Source organism: Delphinapterus leucas, chromosome 9 (genome assembly GCF_059928025.1).
Source record: "Delphinapterus leucas isolate spDelLeu-1000000601 "Yukka" chromosome 9, BTC_Dleu_Yukka2, whole genome shotgun sequence".
NCBI lineage: Eukaryota > Metazoa > Chordata > Mammalia > Artiodactyla > Monodontidae > Delphinapterus > Delphinapterus leucas.
In genome coordinates this window covers 8,354,353-8,376,602 of record NC_143137.1, presented here as the reverse complement: position 1 = coordinate 8,376,602, position 22,250 = coordinate 8,354,353, and positions in this window count along the sequence as shown.

Below are 22,250 nucleotides of genomic sequence, written 5' to 3'. Positions count from 1 at the left end.
CAGAATCAACAGGAGGGCTTGGTAGAACTGATTGCTGAGCCCCACCCAGAGAGTTTCCCATTAAGTAGGCCTGGGGAGGAGCTGGAGAACTTGCATTTCTAACAAACAACCAAGCAATTCAGATGCTGCTGTGACCACACTTTGAGAAGCACTGCCTTAAACAATGCGACTACAGCAAGGAGCAGAAAGAATTTTTTTTAAAGGACAATTGTGACTTAGCAAGACTGTAATTGAAGACCTAGCCATTTAAGCTGGTTTTGTATATTTTACCTTATTTCAATCAATTTTCTCATATCTGATGTTGACAGGCTGCAAGCCTAGATGCTATGTAGTGTAATGGTTAAACGTGTTGGGTTTAGTGCTACACTCCTTAGATTATCAAATCCCATCTCTGTCATTTATTAACTGTGTGATTTGGGGCAAGATATTTACATTCTTGGAACCATGCCTTCTTCATCTATAGAATGGGAATAATAATAGCACCTACCCCTAATGTTGCTATTAGGATTCTTTAAATAATTCATACACTGCATTTGGAACAGTGCCTGACAAGTTGTAAGTACTTAATAAATTTTAGCTTTCTTCCTCCTTCTTATTTTTTTTATTATTACATTATTCTTGATAGCTAGCTATTGCAGGGACTTAAAGACTCACACATTACCACTCAAGTATGCCCATTTATTAATTTATGATTAAAACTTATATAAGCATTAAGGGAACCAGAAAAGTTATGGTGCTCTCTCCAGCATCATCCCAAGCAATTGAAATAAGATTAGAAGCTAGCGGAATTGAGAGGTCTTATTTCATTGCTCAATAACTGTTGTGAAAATTATTCTTCACTAAAGGAACAATCGCCTATGCCAAATAGATTAAATATTCTTATTGACCAGCCAGGGAATCTTGTTCATTGAGAAACACTGAAAAGAATTTTTTTAAATGTGTTTGTTTAGTTTTTAAAGAAATTTAAAATAAATATGTTCTAGAAAATTTAAATTTAATTTTTAAAGATACTTTAGGGTAATGAAAAGCACTGTTTACTATCATGTAACCTGAGAAAATCAGCCTATTTCCAAAGGAAAAAGCAAACTAAAAAATTACAGGGAAACAAAAGCAGACAGCTCTGATTACTACAAGAGAAAAACTGAAATTAACACTTTCCAAGAAGCATTACACTGGACAAAGTTAAACAAGCAAGGAACCCTTTATTCAAGGTTATTGCAATAGGGGAGAGAGGCCAGAACTCAGTCCAAGCTCAACTCCACTGAAACACAGGATAGCGAAATCTGTGAAAGCCGTCTGTGTTTGCTATTGGCTTTACCCAAAAGGAAAGTCAGCTTTCTCCTGTCTTCACTACAGGAGGTAGTTTTACAACGTGGATTAAGGCTCCTTGAAGCTAGGCTCCTACCATCTTACACAGACCGAGAAATAGGGGTGCTATCTTCCTTAATTATTACATTTCAAAGAGATGACTGCCAGGTCCTTAAGAAAAGCATTCCTGGGTTGTGGAACTGTTAAGAGGCTTTAAAAAAGATTTATATCTCAGTGGGGTAGAGAACTACAATTACAGGTTTCTAAATTAAGTGCTCTAAGAAAAGGAAGGTCAGGAGTCTAGAGTCAGGAAGAAACCTACCTAAAATTTAGTCGAGTTGAGGGGGAACATTAAGCCTGGCTTGGTCAGCACCTACTTTTTACATAGTTTTAATCACAACAGCATATGTGGTCTGAACACACTTGGAAAGAAACCAACAAGAGAAAGACTGTTGAGGTGCCATGCCTGGTGGATGAGAACATTCCTACAGTTTTGATAATGAGGCAGAATGAAATGAATAGGAAGCCTTAGCCTAATACGGGCAAGTATGTAGGCAGACCACACACTGTCCTGAACAAAATAGTGGACAGGAACAGAGTAAAGCATAGAAGGAACCAAAGGAGATAGGTTTTTAATTTTGTGTAATTCTCTGAAGTCAAGCCCAACACTTGCAATTTCTTGGGTACTTCATTAAAGGCTTGCTGCTCTCAATCAAATGGCAGTTGTCATTGTCGGTACCCAGTGTCCACAAGTCAGGGTGAGTGGGCCTTTGCTGCTGTGTCTTTGTACCATTGGCCCTGTGGAATAGATCCTGGTCTAAGACACTCATCATTTTCATAGCTTTTTAAAAATGATCTGGAACTGCAGGGCTACCTTTGATTCCGCTGCCCTTCATGTCACTTCTACCACCCAAGAAGCTGGAAAGTGATTCAGCTGTGAGTAGAGAGGTACAAGCTACTTATTATCCAAGTCTAAAATCCTCAAGTTAAAGCTATTATTCTAAAACCTGCTATGTTAAAAGTACTATGACCAAGTAGGAGGTTCCTAAATCATATTTGAGTTTGAATTACTTTGAACCATATGATCTCAAAGATTCTTCTTTCAATTTGTGGATGAGTAAACTGAGGCCAAGAGGAGAAAAATTACTATATAAAATGAAATTAGAAGACTATTAAGGTGATAAACTTCTAGAAATAGGTTCTCAGAACTATGAATGACCACTCTTAAGAACACTTGAGTAGACTTCAGATAGGTATAACCCAAGGGGACAGAAGGCCTGGGGTCCCTTTACCATGTAACTACAAATAGATTCATTAACCGATTCCTTTGTTAGATGAGGAAACCGATGACCCTTGGTTTCCTAATTTAACAAAGACTGGGTCCCATGATAAGATGATTTACCTTTAGAGTTCTGGCTTTCTGATTCCTGCTCGGAGGTGGGAATTTTGAACAGCTGGACTTGATGTTCTCCTTAAGTTATACTAGGAATGTGTGAATCCACAGTTCCTGAGACGTGTATTCTTCATTCAGTGTGAGTCCTACTTCTGGCATTGCTCATTTCAATAGTTCCTTAATTTCACTGCATGTTTTGGGGCACATAGCAAACAGATGTATTTGTTCAGTGTAAACTCCAGTCAAATATTACTATAGAATTTTGATGTTACAGTAGTTCCTGTAATAGAAGACAGTTAAGAGCTATAGCTACAAATTTTCAACATAAGAAAATCGACATTTTATACAGCAAAAAGAAATAGTTCTTAGGATCAAATGAAATAATTTTGTTTTTGTAAACTGTGCCATTTGATAAAATTGCTTTGCTTGTGAACTCTGTGTAGCAATTATATTTCAACTTCATGATATAAAAAATAAATATCCCTCCAAAAATTTTCACTGGTCCAAATATTAAATGTATTCAAAATTATCCACATATATATTGATGGATATATTTTGCTAGGCAAAAAATACTAATATTCCAAAACTCAAAACTAATTAATAGGAAGAGTTTTAGAAATTGAATTTGGTGCCTGAAAACAAAATCTTGTAAACAAGTTTCTTTGGCAATTATGATTGTTCTCACTGACCCTGATCAGAGTATGCTAGAGCTTAAGAATCAGAAATCGTGACTTCTGCTACCTCTGCAAGTGCTTAATTCATATTTATTCAGTGACTCTATAATCTTTAACCTCACAACCCCTTGCCTTCCCTCCCTCACCTACAATGATGAATCCTCATCAAAGATCTTAATCTGGCCTGGTGGGGACAGAGCTTGCCAGGAATTGGTGCTCATTTTTGGACATGTTTTTGGCATCCATCTCAATGCTTTCAACAATCTAGAATGAAGAGAATTGACTTCTGTTTCACAATTTGTGCTCAAAATTTCATGTACTATCCATTCAGTCAATAGGTGTGGAGAAACTCCCATGTTATCAAGAAGAGTTTAAAGTTTGTCCATTTTGGACCCGGACAAATATTCTTTGGGAAGTTGGAGCGTAATGTCGTGGCCTGGATGGGGAAGTTGTGTAATGTTACAACTTGGAGAGGGACGGCTATTATGTTGTACTGTTATGGTATACTCTGACTCCTGACTTAAACACTAGTTTACAGAGAGCCTTTCCTGAAGGTCCATCTGTCTAAACCCTGATCTGTTAACCTTATGGGCCAAGTGACTTACTTCCTTTTTCTTCAGATGATTCTATTTATTTATTTTTATTCCCGTAACCTCTTTTCAAATTCAAGCTCCAACTAAGCAGCTTTATATTACAGCCTTTGTGTAGTTCTGCTTTTGTCAGCAGATATATTCCAAATTAATAATCAATTGTTTACTAACAAAGTAAACAATTGGGATGTTTTAGAATAATATTTTACTCCAGCTCATATAGATTATAGATAACTATTTCTGCTTCAATACAGTATCTGTGCTTCATGAGTCTCTCTCGCCTAGCAATTCCAGATAAATATCAAATTCTTACTGTGCAGTTTCTACTCCCCACCCTTAACCTGTGTTTTTGTTGATGTTGGTAGTGATGTGGGGGGGCGGTGGGGGGTGATTAATGAATCACTGAAAACACAATTTTTCCAAGCCACAAACATTATAAAGCTGAACAGGTCTAGAGACACCCAAATCATGTAATTTTTATTAGGAGATATTATAGGTTTATTAGCAATTAATTTCAAAATAAATCATTTTTCATTAGGATATAGTTGTTTTACATCAAAATAAATCATTTGAAAAATGGTTAAATATTTTGGTTTGACCTTTTGCTGACTTTATGTCTACATTCTAGGTGAATGCTTCAATTCAGAGGCAAAAGATGACTACAGCCAAAGTAATACAGATTAAGAAACAACTTTATTTGTAACTTTTCCATACACTGCTTTACATGATTATCTTTGGTATTTAGTTGGGAAAAAAACTTTTAATTCCCTCAACTACTCCAGTCATTATTTAGTTGCTCTGTCTCCTTATGTGATCAGTTACATCAGACCTAGGTTTTTAGCTGAGTGACATTGGGGAAATTTCTTACATTTCCTGGCCTCAAAGTTTAGCATTACTTTGTAAAGCCCTTTCCAGCTCTTTTTTGGATTCCTGTATTCCAGCACATAGCAATATTTTAAACATTAAATTCCCACGCAGGCCATAGCGATGTGGGTAAATATGTGTATGGACAAGTTTATGGCTTTGTGTTCTCTTTAAAATATGCAATTTCAGATCCACCAATCCTAAAACTTTAAAGAGCATAATCCAGATACACTGTTTAAATAAACACTGCCCTTCTCTGTTAGCAAGCAACTGGTTGTCATTCTGCTCCAGGAAGATCAACTTCTCTGAGAAGCAGAGCTCTGCTGGCTGCATTTGTTTGCCCCTCATTCCTGATTGTTGTTTGGTTTTATTCTCCGTTAGGTCTCAGTCTCTCATCCACTATTTGCATTTGCTATTCCCAGTGAAAAGGTTTTTGTACAGTTTTTGTTTTGTTCCCATCAGTCACTTAAAAGAAAAGACACCCAAAGGCAAGGGCATCAGTCACTTTTTGAAGGTCCCTGGGAAATTATTATTTATGTGTCGGTGGTGAATCTATTCCACCCTCTAAAGGTTGCTAGATTAGGAACATGGTTAGAAAACACAGCAGTCATTAACCTTATTGCTTTCCCAACAAAGAAAGGCCGGGTAAAAACTGGCCGAAGCCAGTGGTAATTGAGAACAGAAAAGATCAACAAAACGGAGCCTAACACAGAATAAAACTTAATGCCAGTCTCTTGGCACAGGTTTAAAATAATTTTATATAAACAACTATCCTCAAAAAATGGAAGTCAGTAAAATGATTTAATAAAATGGCTAGAGAATTCCAAATCTTACTTATTCCTTCGCGTTTTGTGTAAGAAGGATTTTGTTTGCTTTAGAAATCTCATGATTTGTTTTTAGTCTAATTTCCTTATTTTTACTGGCACTATTCCTCTTAGTTGCTAAGAGTGAAGTTAAAACCACCAAACTGTATTTGTTAGGTTATTATAATTATATTATAGGTTCTCTCTGAAGGGGTGGCTCTACATAGATCATTTAATAATAAATGTTTCTTGAAAAATTTCATTTCGCAAGGGAAGGCAAGAATCAAAGAAATTCTAGGGATTGAGCAAGCGCAGGAGAAGAGCACAGATATGGAAAGTGAGTCCAGGAAAAGTATGCCTACCTAGCAGGATGCTGAATCTCATCTGTTCTCTCACCAGGTACTGGTGACCTCCTGCTTTATGAATACTTGAGACCATGACAAAAGATGGTGCTGTTCCTGTCCATATTTCTTTGCTTTGTATTTTAGTGTTCATTTAAAATATATAATTAAAAAAAAAAAAACACCCAACAACCTAGTAGGACTATGGTGCTGGAGATCTTCTGGTGATTCCAAAAGAGCCTTGCCAGGTGGAATTAGCTTAAGCAGGATACCACATTACAGATTTGGTCTCAAAATTGTAGATCCAGAAACTTTATTTTCACATAGCATTTTATGTTGGTTAGACTTATCAGAATAGCCTCCTACCTCAGTTTCCTTATTTGTTGCTGTGAATAAAAACTGTATTTAACTTAAAGTGTTGTTGTGAGGATAAAATAGCATTAGAATGTTGCTTGACACAACGCATTCAACAAATGTTAATTGTCAGTCTTATTTGGATCCTCAGCAGGTGTATGTAGGTTTATTAATTTATGAAGTCTACATTTAATTATTTTATTCTCCTTTCAGAATATTCTGTTCATAGTACCAAATTAATTGAGAAGCTGTATTCATTTTGACATGAAGGGGGAAAAAAAGTGGAACAAAGGATCCGAGGGGTTATAGTATGTATTTTTCTTGGGTTCTATAGCACCTGGTAAACTACCCACCACCCCACCCCTGTGCACCATCATGGAGTCCTTCAAGCAGTCCCAAGGCTGTCAAGTGTACAACATCAGAGTAGGATGCACTCTCTCTGTCATTATTTCTATGTGTGTTTCTCTGTATCTAGATAAATCCTGTTTAATTTTTGAGCTGCTGTGTCTTGTTTTCTAGATTACAGGAGGCAATCTTCCTTCTTTGACATTCTTTTTAGCTTATTTATGCCACTGTTTATGTTATAGCATTCAAATGAAAGGAAATAGGATTCTTTTCTAACTACTTTTAGTTGAGAGTCTTGCTACTGAAGAATATTCCTGAAAATGGTTACTGTTTGTGTTACTGGAATGTTTTGGGGTTATCAGAGCCCTTACTTACCAGTATTTAGTTGGTCCATGCTGTCAGTGATGGAATCAGCAGTAGATGGAGGTTTATGGAGTTGGAGACCTAAGAGCCATATCCAGGTCTGCCCCTATTTACAACCATGACTGTGGGCAAATCTAACTTCTTCTCTTCCTCACAAGGAGACAATAAGAGAAGACAGGTTTTCTCAAGAGTACGTGAACACCTGACTGTTTAAATTATTGAATCAGACTAAGCTTTAATATATAGTGATTATTTAGTTAAATTCTTGCCACACACACCAGCTGGTGGGAACTCACGGTTAGGACAAGGTCAGCTATGGGCAAAATTTTAAATGTTATATTTTCTCTGGTTATTAATAACAGTGTAAGATAAATCTTGTGCCTTTTATATAAAAGGAGTAGCATGTGAAGGTAAAAGCACTTTTAGGTGTCTGATAAGAGAAGCAAGGTCAGTGTGATTTGACAAGGGTCAGAGAGGAGGATGGGATGGCTTTAGGCTGAAGAGGTGAGCAGGGGTCAGATCTCGCAGAATCTTGTAGGTCATGCTGAGACTTCCCATTTTATTCTGTGCTGTAGAAAGTCAAGAAAAGGAATTTAAACATGGAAGTAGTTCAGAAGGCTTTTATTTTTAAAAATCACTATGGTTCCTGTATGAAGAATAAATTCAAGGACATACACATTTAACTATGGACCAGAGAAGAGATGCTTGCCATTTTATCCATGATGGAGCCAGTAGATATAGTCAAGTGGATGGATTTCAGAAGAGCTTTGGAGAATGACATGTAAATAACTTGCATTTGCATGTTCCTGCACAGCATGTTCTTCTACTTGTGAATAGATCTGTTTACACTGTCTTAATCTGGTTGGGCTGCTATAACAAAGAACCATAGAGTGGGTGGCTTATAAGCAACAAAAACCTGTTTCTGACAGTTCTGGATGCTGAGGATTCCAAGATCAAGGCACGGACAGATTTGGTGTCTGGTGAGGTCCGTCTTCCTAGATAACTCTCTTTTCTCTATAATGTCACATGACAGAAAGGGCAAGCTGGCCCTCTGGGATCTCTTTTATGAGAGTATTAATCCCATTCATGAGGGCTCCAAATTTATGACCTAAGCATCTCTCAGAGGCCTCACCTCCTAATACCATTTCCTTGGGGGTTAGGATTTCAACATGATTGAATTTTGGAGGAACGCAAACATTCAGTTCATAGCATAAACACATATGTATGTATATAGAATATGTATTTATGCATATACTTAGGAAAAAGGGTATGAAAATGCAACAAAATGTTTTACAGTGACTATATTCAAGGTGGTAGTATTTGGGAAAATTTTTCTTCATTACATTTTCTTTTTTCCTAATATTCTGTAATGAGCTATACCTATATAAAGTAAGATATATTAACATATATTACATATAATAAAGGTAACATTAACAAAATATTATGGGAACTAAATTATAAATAGGGCTAGTATTAAGAGAGCCATAACATTCAAGTTTTGTTACAAAACTTTTCCCCACTTCTCCAGTGTATTAAAGTGCTTTTAACATAAAAAATAATTTTTTAAAAGGCAAATTCTTGTGCTGTAGGCTCTCTCAATTTTTCCATGAATTATGTATATCTCTTAAAAAATTAAGAAGGCAACAATAATGTGGTTGATTTAATTAAACACACTTTGCCATTAAATGACACTGGAATTCGATAATGCAACAGTTTTAAAATTAAATTAATGTTGGTGACCTGCAACTGAATGTGATATGCAGTATTTCTGTTTCCTCATCTTCTCTGTTTCTGAAAAGGTAATTAATCTTTTCATTTTTAAAACATATTATTTATGAGGAATTATCTCCAGAATGTTAGATGAGAATCAATTAAGAGTTCTGAATTAAATTAAAAAATTCACTTCTAGAGAGATTTTCTTTTTAAATTTTCTTTTTTTGTGTGGTACGCGGGCCTCTCACTGTTGTGGCCTCTCCCGTTGCGGAGCACAGGTTCCGGATGCGCAGGCCCAGCAGCCATGGCTCACGGGCCCAGCCGCTCCGAGGCATGTGGGATCGTCCTGGACCGGGGCACGAACCTGTGTCCCCTGCATCGGCAGGCGGACTCTCAACCACTGTGCCACCAGGGAAGCCCCTTTTTAAATTTTAAGTTATTTTGTCTCTAGATTATCTCCTTTCACAAATGAAGGGGAAAACGAGGAGCCGTCACATAGGAAGAGGAATACAGAACAGTAAGGGAGAAGTAGAAAATTGTTCATATTTGTGCTTTCTGGAAGTATTAAGAGAAACAGTTATCTCTGTTATTAAACTTTATCACCATTATTGAAAAGTTAATGATCTCTTCTCTATCCTGAAAATACCATAATAAAACCATGGAGAGCTTTGAGCCTTAATAAAGGAGTGTCTAGGGGCTTCCCTGGTGGCGCAGTGGTTGAGAGTCCGCCTGCTGATGCAGGCGACACGGGTTCGTGCCCCGGTCCGGGAAGATCCCACATGCCGCGGAGCGGCTGGGCCCGTGAGCCATGGCCGCTGAGCCTGCGCGTCTGGAGCCTGTGCTCCGCAACGGGAGAGGCCACAACTGTGAGAGGCCCGTGTACCGCAAAAAAAAAAAAAAAAAAAGAAGAAGAAGAAATAACCCGACATAAAGAGAAAAGTCTGGAGTAGGGCTGGAGAAGATATGGCCAAAAATGCAGCAACCTGTCCCCCAAAATGAATAACTGCCTCCCTCTGGAATAACCAGTGACCTCAAGAACTAAGGATGGTCATAACATTCTTTTCTTCTTTTTAAAAATCTATGTAGCATAGATATTGCTTATTATTTATTTATTTTTGTAATTATGTATTTATAATTTGCAGGGACCCAGAAGCTTAGATGACTAGAGAGTTTTAAAAATTATTCTATAAATAAGAGCCCTTCTTGCTTATACAAAGAACAAACTGCTTGCAAGAATTGAAAGCACTTGTAAGATATTAAAAATTTTTAAATCTTGAAAAATATATTGTAATCTATTATTTTATACCTCTGTTCCCAGAGGGAAAAAATCCAGAGGATGGGAGTTTCCTACAGGAAAATAATTTTATACTAAACAAATAGATTTTTTGTCAGTTAAAACAGAAAAGAATAGGACAAGTATAGCATTTATAACAATAAATAAATAGATATATATTTCCAGGTATACTTTTGTATGAATTAAGATGACAGAGCAAAACTGTCACCTGAGAAGGGAGAATCTGTTCTAAAATTCAAGGGATTTCAGCCAGGCTTACAGAGATTTGTGTGTGTGTGTGTGTGTGTGTTTTAAGGAGAAAATGCTCCAAGAATTTTTTCCTTCCTCAAAACTGTCTTGATTGTAAAATAAATATGGTTGCAAGAGTTTTCTAGGATACTATTACCATAACTTGTTCATTCCTTTATTTTATCATTTATTAATTCAACAGTATTTCTTGGGTGCCTACCATGTAGCAGATACAGTTTTATGCAATGGGAATTATAATAGTGAAGGAAAAGAAACAGAAAAAGAAAAAAAACCCAAAAACAACCCTTCTGTAAACATGAGCTTATGGTTTAGTGGGAGGAGACAAATAATAGACAAGTATAGTCAAGTAAGTGCTATGGTAAAAATAAAGCAAGTTTGGGGGAAAAAATAAAGCAAGTTTGGAGGAATAAACAGTGAGGCGTGAGCTTTTCTTTTTTTAAACATCTTTATTGGAGTATAATTGCTTTACAATGATGTGTTAGTTTCTGCTTTATAACAAAGTGAATCAGCTATACATATACATGTATCCCCATATCTCCTCTCTCTTGTGTCTCCCTCCCACCCTCCCTATCCCACCCCTCTAGGTGGGCAAAAAGCACCTAGCTGATCTCCCTGTGCTATGCAGCTGCTGCCCACTAGCTAGCTATTTTACATTTGGTTGTGTATATATGTCCATGCCACTCTCTCACTTCGTCCTAACTTACGCTTCCCCCTCCCCGTGTCTTCAAGCCCATTCTCTGTGTGAGCCGTGAGCTTTTCTGATGATGAGGCATTTGACCACGTGGTCAGGGCTGAGGCACATGGTGGGAAGTGTTTCCCTGGCTGAAAATAGTACATGAAAGGGTCTGAAGTGGGAGCATGTTGGTCGAAGTAGAATGAAGGACATTTTTGATGATTTCCATCTTCCAACCTGTGAGTAGTGGAGAAAACTTTCAGAACTCCCTTACAACTTCCAACTTTATTTTTCATCTGTTCTTTTCCTTTGTTCTCCACCTTTTGTAACTCGTATTTCTTAATACAGTACAGTGAAATGAGGGGCATTTATGTCTGGCTTTTGGGGATGGAAGCATGAGAACAAAGGAAAATGTCAGGGCAGAAATAAAATTTCTGGTCCAGTTAGTTTTGATTCCGTACTGGACACCTGACTACTTCCTAACTTTTGAATCAATTAGGGCAAGAGATAAGAACATATGTAGCACCATTTATACTACTGCTTCATCTTTTCAGGTTCTTGTCACATCCTATCTATTTTTTCTCTATGATTAATTTTTCTAAAGCACCAGTTGCATTTTGGCCCCAATCTTCTTGAGAACCAACTTCACTCTTCACCATTCAAGGTCCTCCATTTGGTTGTCTCCCTTTCTCTTTACTTCCCCTTCCACTAAAACACACAGTCTCCTCATTGTTCTCTGCACAGAGCACACTTGCCCTTACCTCCCAAATAGAAAAAAAAAAAAGATTCTTGGAAACTACTATTATCTGAAATTGAAATAAGGAGTTTTCTGTTCCCTTCCATTATATCTTCAAACCTGTTTTTGTTTAATTATATATGGGCTATTGATTTCTGCATGTTAAAGTTATGCCCTGCTACGTTATTAAATCATCTCTTTGTATCTAGTAGTTGCTCCATTGATCTTTCTGTTTTTCAGATTGTCATATCATCTATAAATAGAGGTAGTTTTATTTCTTTATCTTCAAGTTGTATGCCTCTATTTGCTTTCTGTTTTTTTTTTGGTGGTGGGGGCGGGGCTCGTCCAGGATTCTACTTGCTTTTTTTTATTGTTATATATCTGCAATATAATGTTAAATCACGATGAAAATAGTGGGCAGCATCATCTTGTTCCAGTGGGAATTCTCTACTGTTGTCCTTTTTGATAGATGCTTGCTACATGCTGGCTTTTGGAGACATGGACATAAAAATACATCTAGAGGGACTTCTCTGGTGGTCCAGTGGTAAAGAATCCACTTTCCAATGTAGGGGATGCGGGTTGGATCCCTGGTCGGCGAACTAGGATTCCACATGCCTCGGGGCAACTAAGCCCTGCACACAACTACTACTGAGCTTGCACTCCTCAACTAGTGAGCCTGCGTGCCACAAACTACAGAGCCCACGTGCTCTGGAACCCTCGCGCCACGACTGGGGAGAGAAAACCCACATGTCACAACTAGAGAGAAGTCTGCAGGCCTCAACGAAGATCCCGAGTGCCGCTGCTGAGACCTGACGCAGCCAAAGATAAATAAAATAAAAAATAAAAACAAAAAAATACATACAGATATAAGTACACATAAGATCATGTTAAAGAGGTATTCATCCTTTAATTCCTATTTAATAGAGAGTCATTTTTTGGATTTGTTTGTTTGTTTTAAAGAACTGGTATTAAATTTTGTCTAATTACTTTTCAATGTTCCTGGAGATGATCATATTGTTTATCTCATTGGCTCTATTAATGTGATGACTCATATCATTAGACTTCCTACTATTGAATTGTCTTGCATTTCTAGAAGAATCCCCACTTGTTCATGATATATTATTTATAATGTGCTATTGAATTCTGTTTAATATTATTTTATTTAAGACTTTTGTGTTGATACTCATAGTGAGAGTGGTCTGAATTTTTTTTTTTTTGTCTTTGCTTGCGTTTTGTTTGGGTAAAATCTATGTCAGATTTGTCATTGTTGAAGTTACTTCATGAAAATAATTTGGAAGTTTTCCTCTATTTCTATGCTCTGAAATAGTTTAAACTGAGCTTTTCTTTTCTACCTGTAATGTTATCCAAGCTTCCAAAGAGCTATTTGTTCATGTAATTGAGTTATATTGAGATGATGAGGTCAGAAGTGTAGACATATGTCTTGAAGATTGTAAATAACATGAGTTTTTAAAACTGAGTGACCTGAAAATAGTGAATTCTGGCACTGTTATTACTGGTGTAACTCAAGCAAATTATTTAATTTTTTAAAATCTTTTTTTCTCACTATTAAGTGGGAGTTGTAGCATCTGTTAAGTTTATGGTGATAATTTTACTTTTGTTCTACTAGTGCATACATAGATATGGAAATTATTGTTGTATGTCACCAATTCTCAGTTTCAGGGGTTATTCAACTTATAACAGTTTGAAGAGAGATTAAGGGACAAAAATGAAAATATGTTGAATAGAAGTTTTGGTGAACCTTATCTACTTCTGTAATATTAAGTTTCTTCTACTTTTAGAAGATGTCGAGCACTTAGTATTAACGAAATGGGTGATCAGAAAGTCAAAGTTGAGGACAGGGCTGCCTGTCTGTCACTACAGGAAAGTATTTCCTGAGGTCATGAGAACCATATTCTACAGGGCATGCAGTCAACTCTTGCACACCAAAAAGAAGATTAAGAACCATGATCCGGTCAAATGGGGGATTGGTTGGTCAAATGGGGGATTGGTTTCTCAAATGGGATTTTCAAATACAGATCCTGCAGTGAGCACTGGCGGACCCAGTGTTATTAAAAGTCATTGGGATGTTTTCTTAAAGTTGCAGTGCTGGCAGCTTTATCATGAGCTCTGACCCTTCAGGTATATCTACTCAGGACTTTTATTAAAATCTTGTTCACTTCACTTGTGTCAGAAAAGGAAAGCTAAGGCTTCTTGAAGGTTAATGGGCTACAGGAGAAGCCTTCTTTTAACCATTTTAGTGTTTGATTTATAAACCATCCGATGCACCCCTGATGAAGCAGCACCGATCCTGCTTAGATTTTAAATCCTTAAATTAAATTTTGTTGTGTTCTTGAAGTTAGAGGGCAAATACAGAAATCATAGCCCTGTTGGGAAACTGTCCTGGCAATATTTACGTAGTTGTGATTTTGCTCAAATATAAAACTATATACTGAGTATATGACCCATATCATAATTCTAAAACAAAACAGTGACAATCACAAAATACTATATAATTCAATAGAAGAAGGGAAAGTGTTGTATAAATGATGGCAATTCATAAAATGAGAGGAATGCAGCTCTGGCTCTGCTGAATAAATATTTCAATTAAACTAGAAATTGTGTTGCAAAATAAACAAAATCCAAGATTGAAAAAAACCCTAAAACATCACCAAAGAAAATTCCATGTTTGACTTGGAAATATATGGTGTTGGACAATATTTTAACAAGTGTAAAAGTAAGGTAAAATTAAACAGAGTCGATGCTTAGCATATACGGTAAGGAGATATTTACTGAATCGATATATGAAAGAACACAGCAAAAATAAATCCTCTGTTGATGTAAAGTTATATAAGTTTGATTTAACTGCAAAATGCTTTAAATTATAGAATGTTTAAAATTTTATTTTTGCTCTAGTATTGTAAATCAGTTCTCTTAGATAACACATAAGAGATAATGATGTATCTTAAGTTCCTATTTCATAAATTACCATGAATTTTAACTTTCCTACTATATATATACATAGAAAGAATGTATTTCTCAAAAAAATCATAATTAAAACACACTGAAGGGCTTTTCATAGTTCTTTCTTTAACTCCCAGAATTATTCTCTCAATTTTATATCTTAGCAAGAATGATTTTCAAGCTCACTTATATTGATGACGTTGGACAAGTCACTTAAATAATCTGAATCTAGGTTTTACTCTTTTGTAAAATGAGGAATATAGTGCCTAATTCACATGGTTAGTTGTGAGAATTAGAAGTGGCAACTTACAGAACTATTGAGTGCTTCCTATGAACCAAGCCCTATGCAAGGGTCTAGTAACACAAGATGAATTAGACAATTTCCCACCTTAAGAAGATGGCATTCTAATGGGGAGAGTACAGATGAGTGAAGCAACTGCTATGAAAGAATGAGAGCAGTTTCCTAGCCCAAGTCTATACTTCACTCCCCAGGAGACAGGAGGTACTAAGGAAACTGGGACAGCAATAGCTCAGATTCTTCCTGGGGTGTGGCGACTGGGGAAGGCATTCCTGTTTGGAATTTTAACAGTGAGAAGTTTACAGGAAGAAAACAGTTCTGGGGTGAATAGGAAGCTTTAAGACCTAAAGAAGTTGGCAAGTTCTGGACAAACCTTTTATAGGGCTGAGCAGAGTCTTTGCAGGGCAGAGGAGCAGGAGAAGCGGGGCAGGAGCATCCCTTCCTCTTCTGCCTTCCTTTCCTTTTCCCGCGTCCCCCTTCCCTTGTACTTCTTTCTTCCCTCCCTCCCTCTCTCCTCTTCTCTCTCCCTCCCTTTCTATCCTTTTTCTTAGTTTTTTCTAGTTCCTTATTCCCCTTCCTTCTTCCTTGTCTTCCTTCTCTTTTCCCTCCCTTTCCCCTTTCTCCTTACTTCCCATTCCTCTCTCCATTCACCAGCATTTCTCCAGTGCTCATATATCAGGCATTATTCAAGGGAGACCTGATCCCTCCATGATCTAGCTAATGTAATTACAGTCTGTATATCAGGTTCAATCCGAAGGTCAATTCCACAAATAAATTATGCTTAATAACATGTCCAGTGAGCAAGTACAACTGCTTTTTGCAAAATTTAGCATTAACTTCTCTTCATCATGTAAGTATGTTAAAATAGTTTCTTACTATCACTTTTTATTTGTACTATATCAGGCTGATATACAGGGGGAAAAGTATTAGAGCCACTTAATTTGAAACTGTGCTTTTGATTGGATTTTTTAAATTCTTCAAGTGGCTTTAAATATATTAAATTTATTGATGGAAAAACATTATCAAAAGGTCATTCCTGGGCTTCCCTGGTGGCACAGTGGTTGAGAGTCCGCCTGCCGAGGCAGGGGACACGGGTTCGTGCCCCGGTCCGGGAAGATCCCACATGCCGTGGAGCGGCTGGGCCCGTGAGCCATGGCCGCTGGGCCTGCGCATCCGGAGCCTCTGCTCCGCAACGGGAGAGGCCACAGCAGTGAGAGGCCCGAGTACCGCAAAAAAATAAAAAAAAAAAAAGTCATTCCTGATTTATAAGATCAGTCTCAAAGTTCAAATTAGAATAACAGCAGAACCATATAGTGTGGACCTGACTGCACTCAGTCAAGGCCATATACCATTTAATATTAAAAATGATTTATCTAGGAAAATATTTAAAACTACTAAGGAACTAGGGTGTGACACAGCCAACAGTTGGACAGAGAGTTTAAATGTATGTGTGTGTGTGTATGTATTCAAATAAACACAGTTCTGTGTAATCCTTTTTAGTCTCAATCTCTAACATTTGTAGACAAAACTTCTGTCTACAACATTTGTAGACAAATGTTTAGACAAATTGTCTCTAACATTTGTAGACAAATTATTATCTTAAAATAATTCATGCCCCACTTTTCCACTCCCCACTTGAACCATTCTGCAGGAGTATGAAGGATGCTGATGCCTGAGCATCAGGGGGAGGGTGTGGAATAATGATGAGATGAGCACAGGCTGTGGCGTCACAGAACACAGGTTTTAATCCTGGAGCCCCCTCTTTCTAGCCCTGTGACCTGGAGAAAGACCACTTTCTCTGGTCTTCACTGTGCTCTTGCTCTCACTCTTTCTCCTATTCCCAGCTTCAGTTTGGTGGGTCAAGACAGGTAGGGAGTTTGAATCAAGGAAATATCAATGAAATGAGTGGTAGAATAGTTGTGACAGTTGCTTTATTCTCTGAAATTTGTGAAACTTGGGTACAAATTTGGTTCCTTATGCATATATTCTATGTCAACAGAATGCTATTAATGGTATCCAAAAAATTGAAAATGTTCTTTTCTTTAAGAAATTCATAGTCTTGTTAACAGAACAGCAAACAAAGCCGGAAGGCCTGTATTCTTTTGGTATTAAGGAGACTCTCTGGCTACACCTCGTGTTCTTATTTCTTCCCAGATCTTATCACCATGTTCTGCAATAACGTAGGTGACATTAGCTCAGAGTAGCTTTTTACCTCAACTAATGTTCTATGTTGACTACTCCCTCAGCACGTTGTTAGACGGTGGAAGAAACACAGGACATTCCAGCTGAGGAAGGTGCATGAGGAAAGGCAGAGGGGCAGGTGTGGTCAAAGGACAGTAAGGATCTGGCCTGGCTTCTGTGTGGTTAAGGCTCATCCATGAGTGGGATTGAGACCTACCAATGCCGAGAGGCATGCTGGATTCTGAGCATATGAAGAGCCCCTAAAAATGCTCCTATCTTCAAGGAATTAGTGTTCAGTTCAACGGGGTGACAGATAAATACATAGAAAATTATAACGCACTATATAAAACAGGAGATCAGGTTCAACGATGTGTTATGGGAACATGTTCATTTAAGAATAGTAAAAAAAATATTTAGTAAGAAATGTAGGAAGATAGGGAAGTTTGGCTTAATTTAATGGAATGTCTTAAAATCAGAATAAAGGTGTTGAATTTGATCCAAAGCCATGAGAAGGCTTGTAGATTTTCACACAGAAAAAATGTTAAGCTAAGCAGTCTTTTATAAAAACCAAGCTGGTGAATATGGTTTCATTTGCTTAGTTTGCTATTGCTGTGTAACAAACTACCACAAACTCAGCAGCCTGAAACAACCCACATTTTATTATTTCACAGTTTCTATAGATCAGGAGTCCATGTGGCCTTGGCTGGGTTCCCTGCTTAGGCTCTTACAAGGCCACAATCAAGGTTGGTTCAACTGGGCTCTTATCTGAAGACTCTGAGGAGGAAAAACCCACTTCTAAGCTCATTCAGGATTGTTGCAAAAATTCAGTTCTTTGTGGCTGTAGCACGAAGAACTGTTTCCTCGCTGGGTTCAGCCAAGGCTACTCTACTCCTAGAGGCTACCCGAGTCCCTTCTCATGCGGCTGTCTCCATCCTCAAGCCACCAATAGTAGGTTGATTTCTCATGCTTTGAATCTCTGTGACTTCCTCTTCTGCCACCAGCAGGAAACAGGTCTGTGCTTTTCAGAGGCCATATCATTACACCAACACCATTTGGATCATCTAAAGTCAGTCATGCCATGGAACATAATGTGATCGTGGGAGTGATATGATGCTCACGGGTTCTGGGAACTGGGGCAGGACATCCTTAGTTAGGGGCTGTTTAGAAACCTGCCTACCATACAGGGTTAGGGGTGGAAGTGAGGAGGATGTACTGGACATTGTTGGAAGCTATGTTCTCAAACTAGTGACAACAGGGGAAAACATAGGTATATGCAAAATCAATTAGAAATAGAATTGATGTGATGGGCTGACAGGTGGGCTATTGAGGGATCAAATCTATAAAGGAGTGAAGAATGTTTGTGATTTCAAGCCTGAATCCCTAAAAACAGCTTACAGACAAAAACAAGAAAAATGCCAAGCCCTTTGGGGTAAGGGAAGAAGAGTCTGCTTCATTCCAAGAGCCAGATTGTATTTTCTCATTTTCTATCAAACTCTCTGGATGATCATACCTCAATCTTTTCATTCTTAAACAAATATTTTTCTTAATCTAAAGCCTTATTGTCTATGCCTTTAATCTGAGATGTGCTCTAAGAAACTACATTATTGCATTTGTTTCATCCAAGTCTTGAAGTACAGGCTGTCTCGTCTGTAACTTTTACTCAGATGATACTATATAGTCCACTTCTGAAAGAAGTTGTAGAGATCAGCCCCGCCAACCTGCCAGGATAATCATCACAGGCAACTGACCAAGCGCAAGACAAAAGACAGATTTGGTTGTAGGTTGCCAAAAAAGACCACCTTGGCAGATCTGCATAGTTGATGCTTCACACTAGATGAGAGAATAACCTGCAGACATCCTGAGGGGACAAGGAATGCATGAGACTATTCCTGAGGCATGCTTTTATATCTTACATCATTCACAATTCTCTTTGAAAGAAATATGCTCATTACAAATGGACTGCAAATGTCTGTTGCATTTTGCACCTTGCTAAGACTTCCTCTTACAGATAATGTGGATAGCCAGAGAAGACATATCCACTTTTGACATGTTACCAATTTAATAGGCATATGAGTATTTCACATATTAATTTGTCTTACCTGTCCATTAGGATTCCCTGCTCTGTTAAAACCAAAGAAAAACTCCTTTTAAATAAATATCTGGTTCATTAGCTCCTTGTAGCATTGCAAAATATTAGTATTTTCATGATTTAGCATATTTTTTCATATTTAGCACATACGAGCAAAAAGATGCCCAGAGACTTTGCTATTTAACAGTATGTAATCATGGCTTAGTATATATAAAATCATACATGTGACAGTAGAAGAAATGAGCATAGCAATAAATTCCAGTAAAATAAGTTATCCAGTATAGCAGAAACAGTGCCAAATGTGTAGACATATAGACAACTAAACCTTAAATTTAAAAAGCATTTTAATCTTATTTTTATTACTTATAAATTTTTGTAAATATAAACTTTCATGTGGCATCCTAGATTGAGTTATTTCATGAAATCCTGTCCTTATTGCTTCATTATCATTTGTGTGCAAATCTATATGTAAATGACCTAAAACGGGTGCCAAACTGTACAGGTCCTTGGCCTGTTCGGAATCGGGACGCACAGCAGGAGGTGAGCGGTGGTCCATGCTCCCCATCACTCCCTATCGCCCGCATTACCTCCTGAACCATCCCCAGCCCCTGCTCCCATCCGTCCTCGGAAAAATTGTCTTTCACAAACCCAGTCCCTGGTGCCAAAAAGGTTGGGGACCACTGACATAAAATATAAAGATATCTACTCTGTCATTATAACACTTTCTATTTATCATCACAGAATCATTTAAGAGAAGAAAAAGGAAACAACATTGTTGTGAATTGTTTGTTGTACATTTGTTCAGTATTTCTAGTAAGGCTTGATTATGTGATATTAAGCAATGAGGAGGTTACAAATAAATATAGTTGGTTTGTTTTTACTTAGAATTGGTTCATGCTTATGCAGCATTCAGCCCTAAAGTAAGAATGCCCTAATTCATAAGGTAGACAGAAGCAACTGGAGAGTTTTAGCATGTTTACAACGCAGCATCTCAATAGGTAGGCATTTGTTTCTGAGTCAGGGTAGCTGGTTACATATAGGGCTGTGAAGTTGAATTTTGACCTCGGTGTTCTATATCTGGTTAGGACATTCGAGCAGAAATTTTGATTTTTTGTACTTGGTCAATTGCTTGGCTAATTACATTGAATTATTACTTTGGAGCAGAATTTTTGCTGTTTTCCATGGGGGGATTGGGAGGGATTTCTATTACCGTGGTATGTCTTGAGCTAACTAACCTCAGTCATGATAAACCAAAAATGAATTCCTAGACGTACATAGAAGGGAAATGCTAAAGACTTCACTTGCTTTTTAATATATACACATACAATGGAAACTTGTCACTCCACTTGAAAAGGAAATACTTGTGAGATCTGCTTTGCAGCAGTGACAAAAACAATCAACACTAAAAAAAAAAAGTGTTTTTGAAATAAAATACTTGGTGGTTAACTCACATTTAGGCTTGAATAATTAAGTTTGGGGATATACTTTTGCTACCTGAGGCATAAGCCTCTAAAAACCCATAGTTTATTAATTATCTGAAACATTGAGAAAGACTCAACGATTTTGACATGATAACGCCATAGTAACTTGAGAGTAAAAGTAGGATCAAGAAACTCTAACCAGAAGCAAATTATAGCCTATCAATTTTTCTGTAGGGCAATCAGACCACTTTTAAGTGAGATAGTAAGTCCACAGAAATGAGCTGTTTGTAATTAAAATTAAGCATGCCAGATCATTTCATGACCATTTATAAAATCAAGTGCCTGTTAATTAAACAGTTAGATTTTTCATTGTTATTACTTTCTTTAAAATTATTTCATTTGAGATGACTTATTTTGTTGAAAGTGGTTCAGCTTTGGGGTATTCTGAAATTTTATTATTGTGGATTTGAAAAAAATTGTAAACGTCTCCGTAGTTTCCACCTCTTCACCCTATACTCTTAAATGTTGAGTGAGGGTTCTTCCTGGCTCCAAATCTGACTTGAACAGTGAATGACTTGTTTTTTGACTATTTTTTTTTTCTGTTTCTAGTGAACTAAAGATTAGCAAAATAATGAGTTCATAGTAACAACTTTATAATGTTGTTATAAATAACTTTATGGTATCTATCATAGAACAGTGATTATAGCCCTGCTGTCACATCCTTTGTGCAATCTTGATTTCTTAACTTAAAACCAGAAGTAGAGGTTGAGTGCCTAATTAGGAAGTGACAGTGTCTAGGTGAATGCAGAGTCAGCTTCTAGGAAAGAGAACAATATAACATCTGTCCAACATTTAATGTCATTATTAGTCACATATAAAAATAATGAAATTACCTCCTTACCCCTCCCAGTTTTGCTCTTACATTTCCAGCAATGATAGATTCCCGACATGTGCGATTCACCAGGCTGTTAACAAGCCTTCCTACCTATCTCTGCTCATGCTGTTCTCACATCCAGGAGTGACGTCTTAGATTCTTATTAACTCTCCTTCATCCTGAAAACAGCCCAAGCCTAATTTCCAAAGAGCTGGCATGATGATGAGCAGCCACACCCCCACCATAGCGTCATCTGCAGAGCCACCCTACATCCTCCCAGAGTATCCTGTCGATGTCTCTGCAGTGCTGCGTACGACAGTGTGTTGATTTTACATATTCCCTTAGAATCCCCAGTGCTTCATGCACTGCATGGAACATAAAAGGCGCTCAACAAGTATTCTTTCCATTTATAAATAAGACATAAACTGTCGCCTACTTCTCATTAGTTTATTCTTCAGTGAACCTGTAAGACATCTTCTCTGGAAACTATTTCATTTTCCAACCCCTAATAATGTTAGTCAGTTTACTTATACTGCCAGCTTCATTCTTAGGTAAAATGTAAATTCTCAAATAGAACCCTAAAGGTAACAATATATTCAGTTCCATACAAAGACAAATAGGACAATCTTTATCAGTTTATTTTGGAACAAAATAAAATTAATGAGATAGTCGTTCTACAGCATGCTACCCAGGACTTCTATAGACAAGTGAAAGTTCTTAAATGAG